This window comes from Lathamus discolor, chromosome 9 (assembly GCF_037157495.1).
Source record: "Lathamus discolor isolate bLatDis1 chromosome 9, bLatDis1.hap1, whole genome shotgun sequence".
In the NCBI taxonomy this organism is placed as follows: domain Eukaryota; kingdom Metazoa; phylum Chordata; class Aves; order Psittaciformes; family Psittacidae; genus Lathamus; species Lathamus discolor.
Genome location: NC_088892.1, coordinates 2,521,767 through 2,536,359, shown reverse-complemented (window position 1 = coordinate 2,536,359; position 14,593 = coordinate 2,521,767). Strand labels below are relative to the sequence as shown.

Below are 14,593 nucleotides of genomic sequence, written 5' to 3'. Positions count from 1 at the left end.
AGCCTCTAGGATGCCTGCAATAAATGGCAATGAAATTAACTCATTTCTGCCTTTTGTTTTGAATAACACACAACCAGGGGAGGCCAATTGCACTTTTCTCCCTTTCTTTCTCTTTAAAAGCAGCCCCTAAGTAGAGAAGAACCATCAGGAACCAGCAGGACTGCCCCAACCTTTTCCACTTTACTCTCTGCTCCCTGGTGCAGATAGTTTCAGTGCATGGGTTTTTTTCGGGAGGGTGTTGGACAGTGTCAGATTCTTTCCCCCTGAATCCACAGGACTGCTGTCCTCCAGATGTGAGGCTGGGGCCGGGGGGGGGTGTGTGTGTGTGTGGGAGCAGCAGCAGATTTGAGCCTTCTGTTTAACCATGCAAATCCCTCTCAGCAGCCCTGGCCTGTGCTGTGTGCTCTGGCATTATCTCCTGCCAGGAGGGGCTCTTTAGTGGAGGGGGGGGGGGGATTTGGGTGCCAAGGGGGGCTAGTGTTTGGATGCTGCCTGTGACTGGGTGGGGAGGGCTCACTCTTTGGGCTCAGCAGGAAACTGAAACCTTACGAAATCTGTTTTGGTCCTTGTTTTTTTTTTCCTGTCTGAGAAGGCAGAGCCACATCCACACCGCAGTGCTGCCTCCCTGCGCAGTGAGAGAAACATTACTGCTGGGCGCCAAAGAGGACTGACGTGGGCTCAGTCAGTACCTCAGCACCACACAGCCATTTGCTCACCCCTTCATGTTCCTTGCCCTCTTCTGATAAGAAAAGTCCGATAAATAAAGTATAATATAGGACTACTAATAATAATAGCGATAAGACAACAAGGGGAGAGAATACAAAACTAAAAGGGCAAAGGAAAAAAAAACATCAAAACAGGTGATGCACAGTACAACTACTCAGCACCCGCCAACCGATACCCAGCCCGACCCAAGCAGCAGTTAGTCTTTTACAGGTAATTCCCCCCAGTTACTATACTGGGCATGATGTGCTGTGGTATGGAATATCCCTTTGGCTAATTTGGGTCACATGTCCTGTCTCTGCTCCATCCCGGCTTCTTATGCCCCTCCTCACTGGCAGAGCATGAGACTGAAAAGTCCTTGATCAGGATAAGGGCTAATGAGCAACAACTGTGTTTTATCAGCGTTATCTGTGTTATCAGACTGAACCCAAACAAAGCACTGCACCAGGTCCAAGGACGGAGACAAAAAATAAAGTATTTCAGCTGAACCCAGGAGCCAGAGGTCCAGAGGATGGGCTGGAGATAGTTCCGAGAGCTGAACTGTGTCTCACTGAGCGGAAGGACAGCTGAAGGTCCAGGTGGCTGCAGTGGCGGGTGCAGAGGGAGCATCTCTCTGGGTGGTGGTCCCATTGCTGAGGCTGCGGGTGAGCCACAGGACAGAAACAGCATCACCACAGCTTCCCGGGTGAAGCCAGCGGAGGTAGCAGGGGGCTGTGGTGGGCGCGGAGCAGGGTGGTCCCTGCGCACACACGGCAGGAACCAGACGCAGGCTCCCTGCCTGCTTCTGCCTGCTGCAGAAGAGGCGGCACAGTGCGGGCGCTGCAGTAAGGGTCGCTGGGGTCGGGTCGGGGCTGCAGTCCCAGGGAAGGAGGGGCCAGGGGCCCGTGGGGTGGTGGAAACAGCAGCTGCACCTGTGGGGCCGGATATCGGACAGCTGGGGCTGGGAACTGGGGCAATAGGGATGCCGACTGAAGTAGTAGGCACCAAGTGATCTCCCCCTCATCCCCCGTGCTCCCTGCCAGGAGCTTCGCTTTGCTCCCCAGGCACAGCTTCCCCCTCCTACCCAGTCCCAGAAACATGAATTCAAAGGCAGGCAGAGTTATCGTAGGCCCTCACAGTACTGTTCATACAGCTCCTAAAGAGTCCCCCTTCTCCTCTCCCCAGCCCTTGAGCAGGGTAGCCTTTGCACGTGTCATTTGGCATACTCACTCCCAGGACTCTGAAGAGCTCAATTCACCCTGACTGCAGGATGGGAAGAGCATCAGACAAGGCCAGGGCGAGGTCACAGAAGCCTCTGAAATAGCTCTTTGTTGGCCTATGAGGAAGGTGGTTTCCTGGTTTGTTCGTTTATCCCTGACAGTGTTCAGGGCCACATTGGATGGGGCTTGGAGCAAGCTGCTCTAGTGGAAGGTGTCCCGGCCCATGGCAGGGGTTGGAGCTGGAGGAGCCTTAAGGTCCCTTTCAACCCAAACCATTCTATGGTTCTATGATGATTCTACAGCTGTGATGGTTTCCCCAAGCTGTTCTCCAAGCAACCTTTTGCATCAGCTTGTGCTGCTGGTGGAGATGCCAGTGCTGTGGGGACATGTGGAGAAGGTTGGGGGTTCCCCCATTGCTGCACCAAGCAGCCTTCACCTTTCCCAATCCCTGTGTAGCAGATGCTAATGGTGAACCCCTGTGAAGCAGATGCCTTTCACGCCGTCCTTCAGAGACCCAGCCACCATGCCTGAAGCAGCCACTGCAAGAGCCCCTCACTGCAGGAAGCGTTCATCCCTTATGCTGGTCTGGAGCTTTCAGGGCTTCACCATGTTACCCTGCCTGCTGGTGGACATCATGTGCTGTGAGTATGAAAAGGGACTTGTGTGGGGCTTGCACTGGCCATGCACCAACTTGGAGAGCTCATCCTTGCAGCATTCCTGTTCTTTCCTTCCCTCCCTGCTCCATCCAGGCCTGTGGCAGTGCTGGTGAAGGTGTCCCCTTTAGGAAGCCTCTTTCCTCCAGTGCCGTACCTGGGTACCACCACCTCATAAAGCAGCTTTCATCCATCTCATCCTTAAGGATTGCTTCCCCGTGAGTTTCTTCTCTGCTCTCAGACCTTGCCTTGAGCTTCTTCACCTCTTCTCTGTCATCCTCCCTCTTTGCTTAGACTAGTTTTCCTTTTGGTTTCTGCTCTTTTAGCTTGTTTACTCTTTAGGAGCCAGCACAGAATCACAGAATCACAGAATCCCAAGGGTTGGAAGGGACCTAAAAAGATCATCTAGTCCAACCCCCCTGCAAGAGCAGGGTAACCTACAGGACATCACACAGGAACTTGTCCAGGCGGGCCTTGAATATCTCCAGTGTAGGAGACTCCACAACCCCCCTGGGCAGCCTGTTCCAGTGCTCTGTCACTCTTACAGTAAAGAAGTTCTTCCTGATGTTAACGTGGAACTTCCTATGTTCCAGTTTACACCCATTGCCCCTTGTCCTATCACTGGATATCACTGAAAAAAGCCTAGCTCCATCATCCTGACACCTACCCTTCACATATTTGTAAACATTGATGAGGTCACCCCTCAGTCTCCTCTTTTGCAAGCTAAAGAGACCCAGCTCCCTCAGCCTCTCCTCATAAGGGAGATGTTCCACTCCCTTAATCATCTTTGTGGCTCTGCGCTGGACTCCTTCAAGCAATTCCCTGTCCTTCTTGAACAGAGGGGCCCAGAACTGGACGCAATATTCCAGATGCGGCCTCACCAAGGCTGAGTAGAGGGGGAGGAGAACCTCTCTTGACCTACTAACCACTCCCTTTCTAATGCACCCTAAGATGCCATTTGCCTTCTTGGCCACAAGAGCACATTGCTGGCTCATGGTCATCCTCCTATCCACCAGGACCCCCAGGTCCCTTTCCCCTTCACTACTTTCCAGCAGGTCACCCCCCAACCTGTACTGGTACATGGGGTTGTTCTTCCCCAGATGCAAGACTCTACACTTGCCCTTGTTAAATTTCATCCAGTTTCTCCCCGCCCAACTCTCCAGCCTGTCCAGGTCTCGCTGAATGGCAGCACAGTCCTCTGGTGTGTCAGCCACTCCTCCCAGTTTTGTGTCATCAGCAAACTTGCTGAGGGTGCACTCAGTTCCCTCATCCAGGTCATTGATGAAAATATTAAACAGCACCGGTCCCAGCACCGACCCCTGAGGAACTCCACTAGTCACAGACCTCCAGCTAGATTCTGCGCCATTGACCACAACTCTCTGCCTTCTTCCTTTCAACCAGTTCTCGATCCACCTCACTACTTGATCGTCAAGCCCACACTTCCTTAGCTTATCTATGAGGATGCTGTGGGAGACAGTATCAAATGCCTTACTGAAATCAAGAAAAACTACATCTACCGCTCTACCATCATCCCTCCACCTAGTCACTTCCTCATAGAAGGCTATAAGGTTGGTCATACATGACTTCCCCCTCATAAAACCATGTTGGCTGTTCTTAATGACCCCCTCATCCTTGATATGCCTAGTGATGGAGTCAAGAATAAGTTGTTCCATCATCTTTCCAGGGATGGAGGTAAGGCTGACCGGTCTATAATTACCCGGGTCCTCCTTCTTGCCCTTCTTATAGATTGGTGTGACCTTTGCCATCCGCCAATCCTCAGGCACCTCGCCCATTTCCCACGACTTACCAAAGATGATGGAAAGTGGCCTAGCAATGACCTCCGCCAGCTCCCTCAGCACCCGTGGGTGCATTCCATCCGGACCCATCGATTTACAGATGTCCAGTTTGCATAGCTGATCCCTAACCCAATCCTCATCTACCAAAGCAAACTCCTCCTTTGTCCTGACTCCTTCTGGGGCTATAGAAATCCGGGGCCCTCAGGGAGAGTCTGCAGGAGTAAAGACAGAGGCAAAGAAGGCATTCAGCACCTCTGCCTTCTTTATATCCTCTGTCTCCAGGGTACCCACTTCGTTCAGCAGTGGGCCTATATTGCCTCTTGTTTTAGTTTTATTTGCTATGTATTTGAAGAAGCCCTTTCTATTGTCTTTAACCCGACTAGCAAGATTGAGTTCCAAGGAGGCCTTAGCTGTCCTAATTGCCTCCCTACATCCTCTAACAACTGTCCTATATTCCTCCCAAGCGGCCAGCCCCTCCTTCCATAATCCATAGATTCTCCTTTTCCACTTGAGTTTGCCCAGCAGCTCCTTGTTTAACCACGCACGACCTTTTTTAACATGCTAATAATATCTCCAAGGTGACAATTCTGTCAGATTTAGGGGCTGGAAATATTAGATGTGACTTTCCTTTTGGTAAGTCCTTTTCTTCCAGTGGTGCTACAACAGGGTTTTCATGCCTGGGTTTTGTACAATGCATTTCAGGTTTGCACGTGCAGCCTGGCCCTGATGCATAAGATCACTGGACACGTAGCTAAGTGGGAGCAGCAGTTTTGCAGTACTTAACCTCTTCTTGAGGAGGGAGGTGGGACACACAGGCTGACTATGTCTGTTGGCTCTAGCAGTATTCAGAAAGGTCAGCTCTCACACACCAAGACTGTCAGCAGACTTATTTTAGCAGACAGGACTACAGAGTCCCAGCAAAGTGTGTCTCAGTGTTTGTTTTCCAAGCAGTGCTCTTCTTTTCAGGTGCTGAGACCCAGGGGGGAAGTCACTCTGAGATAGCATCTTCTGATGGGAATCTGGACTTTCTAGGGCTTTAAGCACATCATTTTCATCCCAAAGGGCAAGATGTTGTCTTAACCAGCTAAGCAGTGTTTTTATAACACAAACCAACAGTTTTATCTTGCCACAGGAGGAAAGAAATCAGGCATTTGGTTTAACAGGTGTCAGGAAGTCAGTCAAAAACCTGTGGCAAAAATAAGTAAGATAAAATAGGGTGTACAAGGAGATGAAATTGCTCATTGGCTTTTGCTTCAAAACTAACCCACTCTGGCATCTCTCCTGTTTCCAGACCTGTTGATGATTTGGCAGGGGTCCTCAGCAGTGGGGAGAATCACAGAAAGGAGACTTGTAGCTGAAGGATCCGATGTACTGATGCATGCGCCGGATATCAAAAACATGAGCATCACTGAGTGGGAATATATAAAAAACACCACATCTGAAATCATCCTGCAGCACTATGCAAATGAGCAGTCTCCAACCGTTTACCAAGGCAGAGTGATCTTCTATCTAGAGAACAGCTTGATTCTTCTGCAGAGGGTACAAGAGGGAGACAGCAGCACCTAGAAGCAACAGTTGATCTGATGCATGATAAAGACAGGACAACCCTCCTTGCAGTTATCAGTAAGTCAAAGGTGTTGAGAGGATGGTTTTCACAGAGATTCACTAGTCCATGTAGCAGACAGCTCATAGAATCACGGAGTGGTTTGGGTTGAAGGGACATTAAAGCTCATCCAGTTCTAAACCCCTGCCATGGCAGGGGGACAGAGACACCTTCCCCCAGAGCAAGTTGCTCTAATCCCTGTCCAACCTGGCCTTAAACACCTCCAGCTCCACAAGATGGAAACCAGAGTAGTCATAGTATCATGTAGTGTCTTGAGTTGGAAGGGATCCATAAGGATCACTGAGTCCAGCTCCCTGCTCCTCACAGAACTACCTAACACTAAACCATATGACTAAGAGCATCATCCAGATGCATCTTGACTTCAGACAGTCTTGGTGCCATGACTTCCCTGGGCAGCATGTTCCAGGGACTTATGTCCCTCCCAGTATAGAACTTTTTCCTCTTATCTAGTCTAAACTTGCCCTAACACAGCCTCTTCCCATTTCCTTGTGTCCTATTGCTGGTCAGCAGAGCACCTTCCCCTCCACTGCCCCCCTGTAGGAAGGTGTAGCCTGCAGTGAGGGCACCCCTCAGCCTTCCCTTCTCCAGGCTGAACAAGCCAGGTGACCTGACCTGCTCCTCCTAAGTCTTGCCCTGCAGGTCTCTTGCCACCTTGGTCACCCTCACCTGGGCTCACTCTCATAGTCTGATGCCCTTCTTGTACTGAGGCACACAAAACTGCATGCAGGACTCAAGCTGGGGCCACACCAGCAGTGTAGAGTGGGACAATGTCAGCTAGCATAAACCCCCTCAAGAGAAGGGACTTCTGCTCATGTTTAATGAGCAAAACAAATGTTATGGTAACGATTTGAGGAACTCAGTCCCTTGCAGCTGGGGCTGGAACTCCCTGGGAGCAATCACAGGATAAGCTGCTGCCTCACCAATTTCCCTCTTAACCCCTTCAGGATCAGATCCTGAGATCAGCTGGGTTTATGCATGCTCTTCAGCCGAGGGTGGATATGCCAGGCAGATGTGGCTGATCTCCCACGGCTCCATGTAAGAGCTCCCCCCATGTAGCTCCAGACTTCGGAGACTCTTCCTTCAAAGCAGCGTTGCCATTCTCTGTCTCTGGATTTCCTTGAAAACTACACAGAAACAAGAGCTAACGCAGTTTTGAACTGCCCTTTCCTGGAGCTCTGCATCACCACAGGAGCATACCTCATGTAGGACATTCAGGGACGAAGGAGCTCAGGCGCATGGTGTTGCTATCAAGTGGAAGACCAGACGTAGTTAAGAGCAGGTACTTAGGGGTGAGCTGAGGGATGGAGCCAGTCTTCCTTCTGCAAGGGCTGGGGTCTCCAGCTTGCCAGGCTTGCTTCTCTGTGCTCCAGCCCATATGGGGCTGTGGCTGGACCAGTTTAACTGCAGGGAGCAGCAGTGTCCCATGTTGCTGCTTTTTGGCTGAACTTCATGACTTCTTTGCCCCCTCCTATACTTTCCCATATCACTGCTGCGTGGGAAAAGCCCTCTCCTCTTGGGACACCCAGTGACCGGCAGTGTCTGGAAAGTTCCTGCCACTCCTTCCAGACATAATCCCAACTCGCATCTCTTATAGGTCAGTATCCCTGCACCCAGGGTGCTGTGTCTCATCCCCAAGCATTGGTAGTGTCCATCCTAGGGGCAGTGGGGTGGCAGGGATGGGAACATCTAATTTCTGCTTGAACTTGGTGGACATTTTCTTGCTCCTGCAGTATCTTCTCTCCCTCCAAAATGTCCAGCAGTGTAAATTGGACCCGCTCATTCCCAAGGGGCCCGGGGTTCCTGCATGTTGGCCAGTTTTCAGGTCCAAAGCAAGGCACTACTCATGCTCCCAGCAATGCTACCGCACTTCTCTCTGCTTTTCGGAGCTCGTGCCCCAGCCTGAGCTTCAGTGCAATTTGAACCTGACAGATTCACCCATCGAGCTGGTCTGTGTGGTGCAAGTGGGAATGGTGGCTTCCATATCCTGGAAGAAGGACGGATGTCTCCTTCCCCCTAAAAAGCCCTTCCTGCTCTCTGGAAACCTCACTGAACTGCAGATAAGGAATGGAGAGAAGTTGGACTGTGGCTTCTACTCCTGCAGCCTCAGCAACCCCATAAGCTGCAAGGAGGCAGCTCTGGACCTGGTGGTCATAGGTTAGCCTTGGCAGGGCCAGTGGTTGTCCTGTTGTCACATGTCCACCTTGCAGGGTACAACTGTCTATCATGGGTTTTCCCAAGCCAGGAAGAGCCAGGACTCATCCCTGGAGTTTTCCAGTGTTTTGCTGTTTCCTGGGATAGCTGATCTGTGTTTGGGGGTTGTTCCCAGCATGGGGTTTCCCCTCTGTCCTTGAGGTCTCAGCTTGCAGGTCTCACCCTGCAGGTCTCACCCCTCTCCTACGCTACGTGCAGAGGTTGGTTGTGGTCACGCTGATGTTCAACATTGTCTCTGCCCCTGACTTCATCATCCTGCTGCGCCAGCTGGGGAAGCAGAGCTTGGGTGAGTGCCAGGAGTCCCCGGGCAAACCCTCCTCTCCATACCGTGGCCAGGGCAGACAACAGAAAGCCTCAGCTTCTTCTCCCCTGTCATCCTAATTCCCTTCCTGCAGTGGTAGGCTATATGCTGAGCTCCTGCATTCCTTCACATGCCTCTGCAGCTTGCACAGAAAATAAAACTCCCAGAAGCAGCTGATCCCAAATGGAGCCAAAAATGTTCAGAGTACCAAGCGAATGAGTCTTTCCCATTCCTTGGGCATCCCTGGGAAGCAATAACATGTGCAGGCTGCATGGGAAGAGCCTTCCTGCCTACAGCTGGCAGAAGTCTCATGTTTTGATGGGGTTTGGGTTTTTGCTCATCTCCTGGGTTTTGGTGACCAAGCACACTGGTGTTTGGGTCATGACACTGGGTCTGTAACACAGAGGTGTGCAGGTTAACATGGGTGCTTCAGTAGCAATATACATATTAATTAACAGAAACCTAAAGACATCGCCAGCACCCACACAGTAATCTGTGAGTGTGCTCTACCTACCAGGAGTAATCTCCAGAATAAAGGAGACCATCTGGAGAGCAGAAGTGAAGGCCTTCAGCTGGCTGGGAAGTTCTCCCGTGTGTGTTTGCCTCTCAGCATTAACACTGGGGACATGCACAGGCTGTGTATTGCCTTTGGGGGTAATGTCTCCATGCCTAAGGCTTGTGGAAAGAGCTTGTGTCAGGGGGGTTTCAACCATGAAATGGGTCTGCAGAGGAAATCCAGCATGTGTCAGGTTATTATAAGAGGCAAAAAAATTCAGGCAGAAGTGTTGTAAAGTGTCTCACGAGGTGGAATTGGGTATTCATTAAATATTAGGATTAAATTCTCTTTGTGAGGGTGCTGAGGCGCCCAGAGGGTGCTGAGGGTGCCCAGAGAAGCTGTGGCTGCCCCATCCCTGGGAACCCTTGTGTTCAAGGCCACATTGGACACAGGGGCTTGGAGCAAGCTGCCCTAGTGGAAGGTGTCCCTGCCCGTGGCAGGGGCTTGGAACTGGGAGGAGCTTTAAGGTTCCTCCCAATCCAAACCAGACTGGGATTCCATGATTCATGAATCAATATCTTGTTGTGGAGAGGATGCCCTCGAAGGGAGGATTGAAAAGGAACTCCCAGGCTTTTACAGAGCACACAGAGCATCTCCCAGTCTGAAATATAGGTAAGATTGGACCGAGACCATACAGCCAAAGGGAGGCAGAGCAGCACTGATGGGCTGCAGGTAAGGCTTGTCTGGGCAGACATCCACTCTCTGTGCTGCTGTCTTGCTTCCCTCCCAAACTGGTTTTGGAGATGGATGAGCTCTGCCCAGTGGAAGGCTCTCATCTCCGTCGCTCTCTGCAGCCAGCTTGTCTTCACCCATCCCGTGAATTGCAGGGTGCATCCCAAGTTTCCAGGCCTTGTTGGAAACCCAGGAGTTACTTGAAACCCAGGAGTTACTTGGCCTTTCCTTTATTTCCAGATTCCTATCCCAAGCAGAAGGAGATGAAGATGCAGTGTGTCAACCAGAGCACATGAGTCACGGTCACCTTGGTAACTCACTGGCATTAGCTGCATTGTGGTTTAAGCCCAGCTGGTAACTCAGCACCACACAGCCACTGCTGCCATGGCAGCAATGTCACCTGCACCAATTGAGGACACTGGAGAGGCTGAGCTTCAGGGAGAGCCCGAGCTTCGGGGAGAGCCCAGCACAGCCCCTCTTGTCCCAGCAGCAGCCGAGGGTGGAGAAGACATGGTGTCTCCCATGTCTGGAGACCATCAAGAGATTCCAGAGGAGCCAATTTCCTTTTAACAGTTCATGTAACAGTCTTACCAATATGCTATGATCATAGATCCAGAGCCAGCACCATCCAGTCATACCCCGGGATGTTCAAAGGTCCTTTGTTGTGGATGGTCTTGGTGCTTGGCAAATGGCTTATTTTCAGGCTGTTCCAAGCTCTCAAAGTCCTCCAGTTATTTCCTATCCTAGACAAGATACTCAAGTTTGGATTAATTGAGCTTTCTGTTTGAACACTTGGTTATCCACCTAGTCCTAGACAATTTAACTGTTCAACAGTCCATTGAACACATTTTTCTTTAGTTTCAGTAGCAATTAGCAAATCATCAACATATGGTAGCAAAGTTCCTGTCTGAGCGGGTGTATTTCATGATTCTAGTTCTCAAGCTAATTGATTTCCAAATATCATCAGCCTATTTTTGAATCCTTGAGGTAATACTGTCCAAATTAACTGGGTTTTTCTTCCCGTATTGGGGTTTTCCCATTCAAAAGCAAACAAATTCTGTCTTTCTTTGGCTAAGGACAGACAGAAAGATGCGCCCTTTAAGTCCAAGATGGTAAACCGTTTTTGTTTATTGTTCAATTTGGTTAACAAGGCACAGGGTTTAACTACTACTGGATGAATATCCTCCACAATTTTGTTGATTGCCCTTAATCTTGAACTAACCTACAACTTCTTCCATCAGGTTTCTTTACTGGTAAGATAGGGGTGTTATATTCTGATTCACATTCAATTAACAATCCATATTCTAAAAATTCATCAATTATTTCTTTGATTCCCTTCTGATCCTCTAATCTTAATCGATATTGTTTTATCCAAACTGGGCAGGCCCCCCTTTTTATTTCTACTTTAACAGGCAAAGCATTTTTCACCTCACCTGGAACTTCAGATGCCTATTCTCCTGGATATACCTGATTAAAGACTTCTTCTATTTCAGGGAGGTCCTCTCTTTTGCTTTTCTGTTGAATTAATAGACTTCAATTAATAGTTCATCCTTAACTCTTAATTCCATTTCTCCTTCCTTAAACATTATAGTCACTTCCAAACGTTCTAGTAAATCTTGCCCTAGTAAAGATTTTGGAGAATTTGGCAAGTCTGAAAAAATATGCATTCCTATTTGTTTTCCCAATTTGTATTCTAATAGTTCCAGAAAGAAACTTTTTCTTGACGGGCAGTAGCTCCCACAACTGTAACAAATGCTTTTCCCAATGGAGTCAGACTCTGATTTAGCACCGAATAGTTTGCTCCTGTATCCACTAAAATTTCCACCTCCTTTCCTCCGGTCCCTAGCTTTAATTTAACCAGTAAATTCACTGGGGTAGATTCCCCAGGTCCCCATCAGTCTAGTTCCTATTCAGTCATTGGAGCCACCTGGGGATTCCCTTTAGGGCAATCTCACTTCCAGTGTCCAAATCCCCTACAGTACACACTCTGATCTGGTCCCACAGGAAAAGAATTTACTCCTCCACCCCTGCCTGCCATTCTTCTTCTACCTCTGCCTCATACTCTCGCATATTAGTCCCTCTACCAGTTTCTACTTGTCCCAAAGCTGCCACTGTATCCGTGGCTATGGAATGACCCAGCTTTTTCTTCTCCACCTCTTCCTGATTTCTATACACTCTCCATGCTTCTTCTATCGACTTTTCTGTTTCACAATTATCTGGTTATTTAAACTTCTGAAGCTTCTTTCTAATATCTTCTGATGACTGCCCTGAAAATGAATTGGCTATCTGGTGCTTCCCATCCTCTGAGGAGGGTTCTAACATAGTGAACTTTCACATTGCTTCTCTCAACCTGTCCAAAAACTCAGTTGGTGTTTTGGCTTGCATATAACAAATAGGGCTGACCAATTTACTGGTTTTGGAATTGCATTTTCCAGTCCAAATTTTATCCAATTTTGATATATTTTCAGAGTGGCATAATCCGTAGGCTCGGCATAATCCGTAGGCTCTTCATAATCCCAGTCTGGTTTTGTGGTGGGAATATGGTCTTCCACTCTGACTGCTAATGCTCCTGCAGTAATCTGAGCATTCACATGAGTGCAGGCAGTTTTTAACACCAGCTGGTTTTCCATTTCAGTTAATGCATCCATCAGTACATCTATATCTCCCCAGTCAGGATCTTGGCTTTTAACAACCCACTGAAACCTTTTTGCCACTCCTGTTGGATCATCTCGATAGTCTTTCACAGCTAACTTCCAAGCATCTAAAGCTCCCATTATAAAATTCACCTTTATTCTTGTCTGGCCCTCCGGTCCGATTGCCTGTCTTAAAGGTGCCTGAGTTACTGGTCCTGTTTTAGTACGAATGTGTGCAGCAATTCGGGTAACATTTTCAGGTCCTTCAGCTCTGTTGTCAGCAACAGCAACCACCTCCTTCTCATTAGCATCTGAAGGATTCGTGGCAGGGGATGCTCCTCATGGAGGTCCCGGTGATAGATAATCCTCCACCCTATCTTCCTGATTACTCTTTTTTCTTAACTTTAAACATCTTTCTCCAATATTACAGGCTGAACAACATCTCTCCACTTTAGATCCCTGTTTTTCCCTGTCCTTTTCCAAAGCTAAAATTAAGGGATCCAGAGGAGCTACATTAATCCCACATTCTCTCTGCCACCCCGGGTGGTTTCTTAACATGAAAAATGTACCTGCATACATTACTTCATTCCATGTCTCTGGGTCCCAATGAGGATCAGACACAAGGGCATGGACTCGTGGCCCCCCTGTCTTTGTGCCTTTTTTATTCCTCCACCCTTTTTTTGGGGGGGTTGTTTTTGGTGGGGTTTTTGGTAGTTTTTGTTTGTTTGTTTTGGGTTTTTTTCCAAGTCGCACGCCTTACTCTGCAGCAGCTACAAATGCCTGACTCTGCAACAGCACTTCTGCTTTAACCCTTTCTAACTGAGAATGTAAATCTGCTATTTTCAGTTTCTATCTTATCCCACAGTGCGCTCCACAGTTCCTGCATCCACTCTGGTCGCTCCACAGGAGGAGCCACAGCCCGAGGCTCTTTCTTATGAAACATAGCAATCGTATATTACACAAAAAATTCAATGTGACCGTGACAACAAAAATACACAGAACAGCATCTCTTGATGCAGCTACGTGCCCCACTGACCAAGCCCTGTCCTCAACACACACACACGTACAAGGGATCCCACAAGCACACTCCACAAAACTACAATACTTAAACCACAAACAAAATCCTGACAAACAATAACTAATAACGCCCTTGAACATACAGAACAGCATTAATCATATCATATTGTCAATACCAAAACCATTACCGTGATAATCCACAAAAGTAGGTCAAATACCAGCAAGTCACAGACAGAGTTCCAGACAAATGCTAATACCAAAATCGTTACCGTGATAATTTGCAAAACGTGGTCAAACACCGATGAGACACAAACAGATCCAGATGTGTACCAATCGGGCACTAGCAGCCAGGTATACGTCTTCCTAAGAAAATTTTATGTTTCCATTTAAAGGAAGCTTCAGACAGAAGGTTAACCCAATCCACACAGACAGATTCCCGCACAGGACGTCTCCTGCGATTTACGGAATAATAACCAGAAAACAGTATTCACAAAAGAATACCTTTTCAGTGACGGTCCTTGCCTGCACCCGCAGTGATCTGAGTGAGCCGCGGGGTCCCACCAGGAAAAATTCCCAAGGGCCCTAGGAAGCCCTGTCCTCAGAGGGTCCTCCTGCAGCTGAGCAGAGGGAGTCCAATCTGGGTTGCCAAATTGGTTCATAGAACTCGTTAAGAACTCACCAACAAAGTCTAACTTGACAAGCAGGTATTCTTTATTGCAGTGCTGGCAGACACAGGGGACATCTCCTCCTAATGTGTCCTATCCGAGCATCAAACAGACCGTGATTATATTGTTGCTTAACACACATATTCATTACATTTCCGATAAAGGTCCTACATATTCATTCATTTTCCAAGAAACATTTCGCATAATTGCACACCCATTTTCACATATGCAGTAGATAAACGCTTACGCCAGCTTAACTAGTTTGGTAACACATAAGTGAATGATTTCTTCCCCTCCTTCTGCTTATCAGTTAACTGAGCTACAGCACATCCTGAGCATCCGCTAGTTTTAGATACTTTTTATCTACGTGTCCTTTTTTGCTTACAATTAATATTGTATGAAGATCATAAGGTTCTAAAACTGTGTCAGCTACAACAATTTGTCTTATACAAGGATCCTTATTATGTTCTTTGTTTGGGCTTTTTAGGTTTGGAAAGTTCTGCTGTTACGTCAGCAACCACTAGTCTGGTTCTGGCTGATTCT

General features: G+C 48.4%; 1 long non-coding RNA gene across 1 annotated transcript; it reads left to right on the top strand.

Moving 5' to 3' along the window:
- Window positions 1–1,286: 1,286 nt before the first annotated feature.
- LOC136019428 (uncharacterized) lies at window positions 1,287–12,031 on the top strand. Its single transcript, XR_010614871.1, has 3 exons — window positions 1,287–1,367; window positions 2,382–2,563; window positions 9,976–12,031. It is a non-coding gene; the product is annotated as an uncharacterized LOC136019428 (long non-coding RNA).
- Window positions 12,032–14,593: the final 2,562 nt, after the last annotated feature.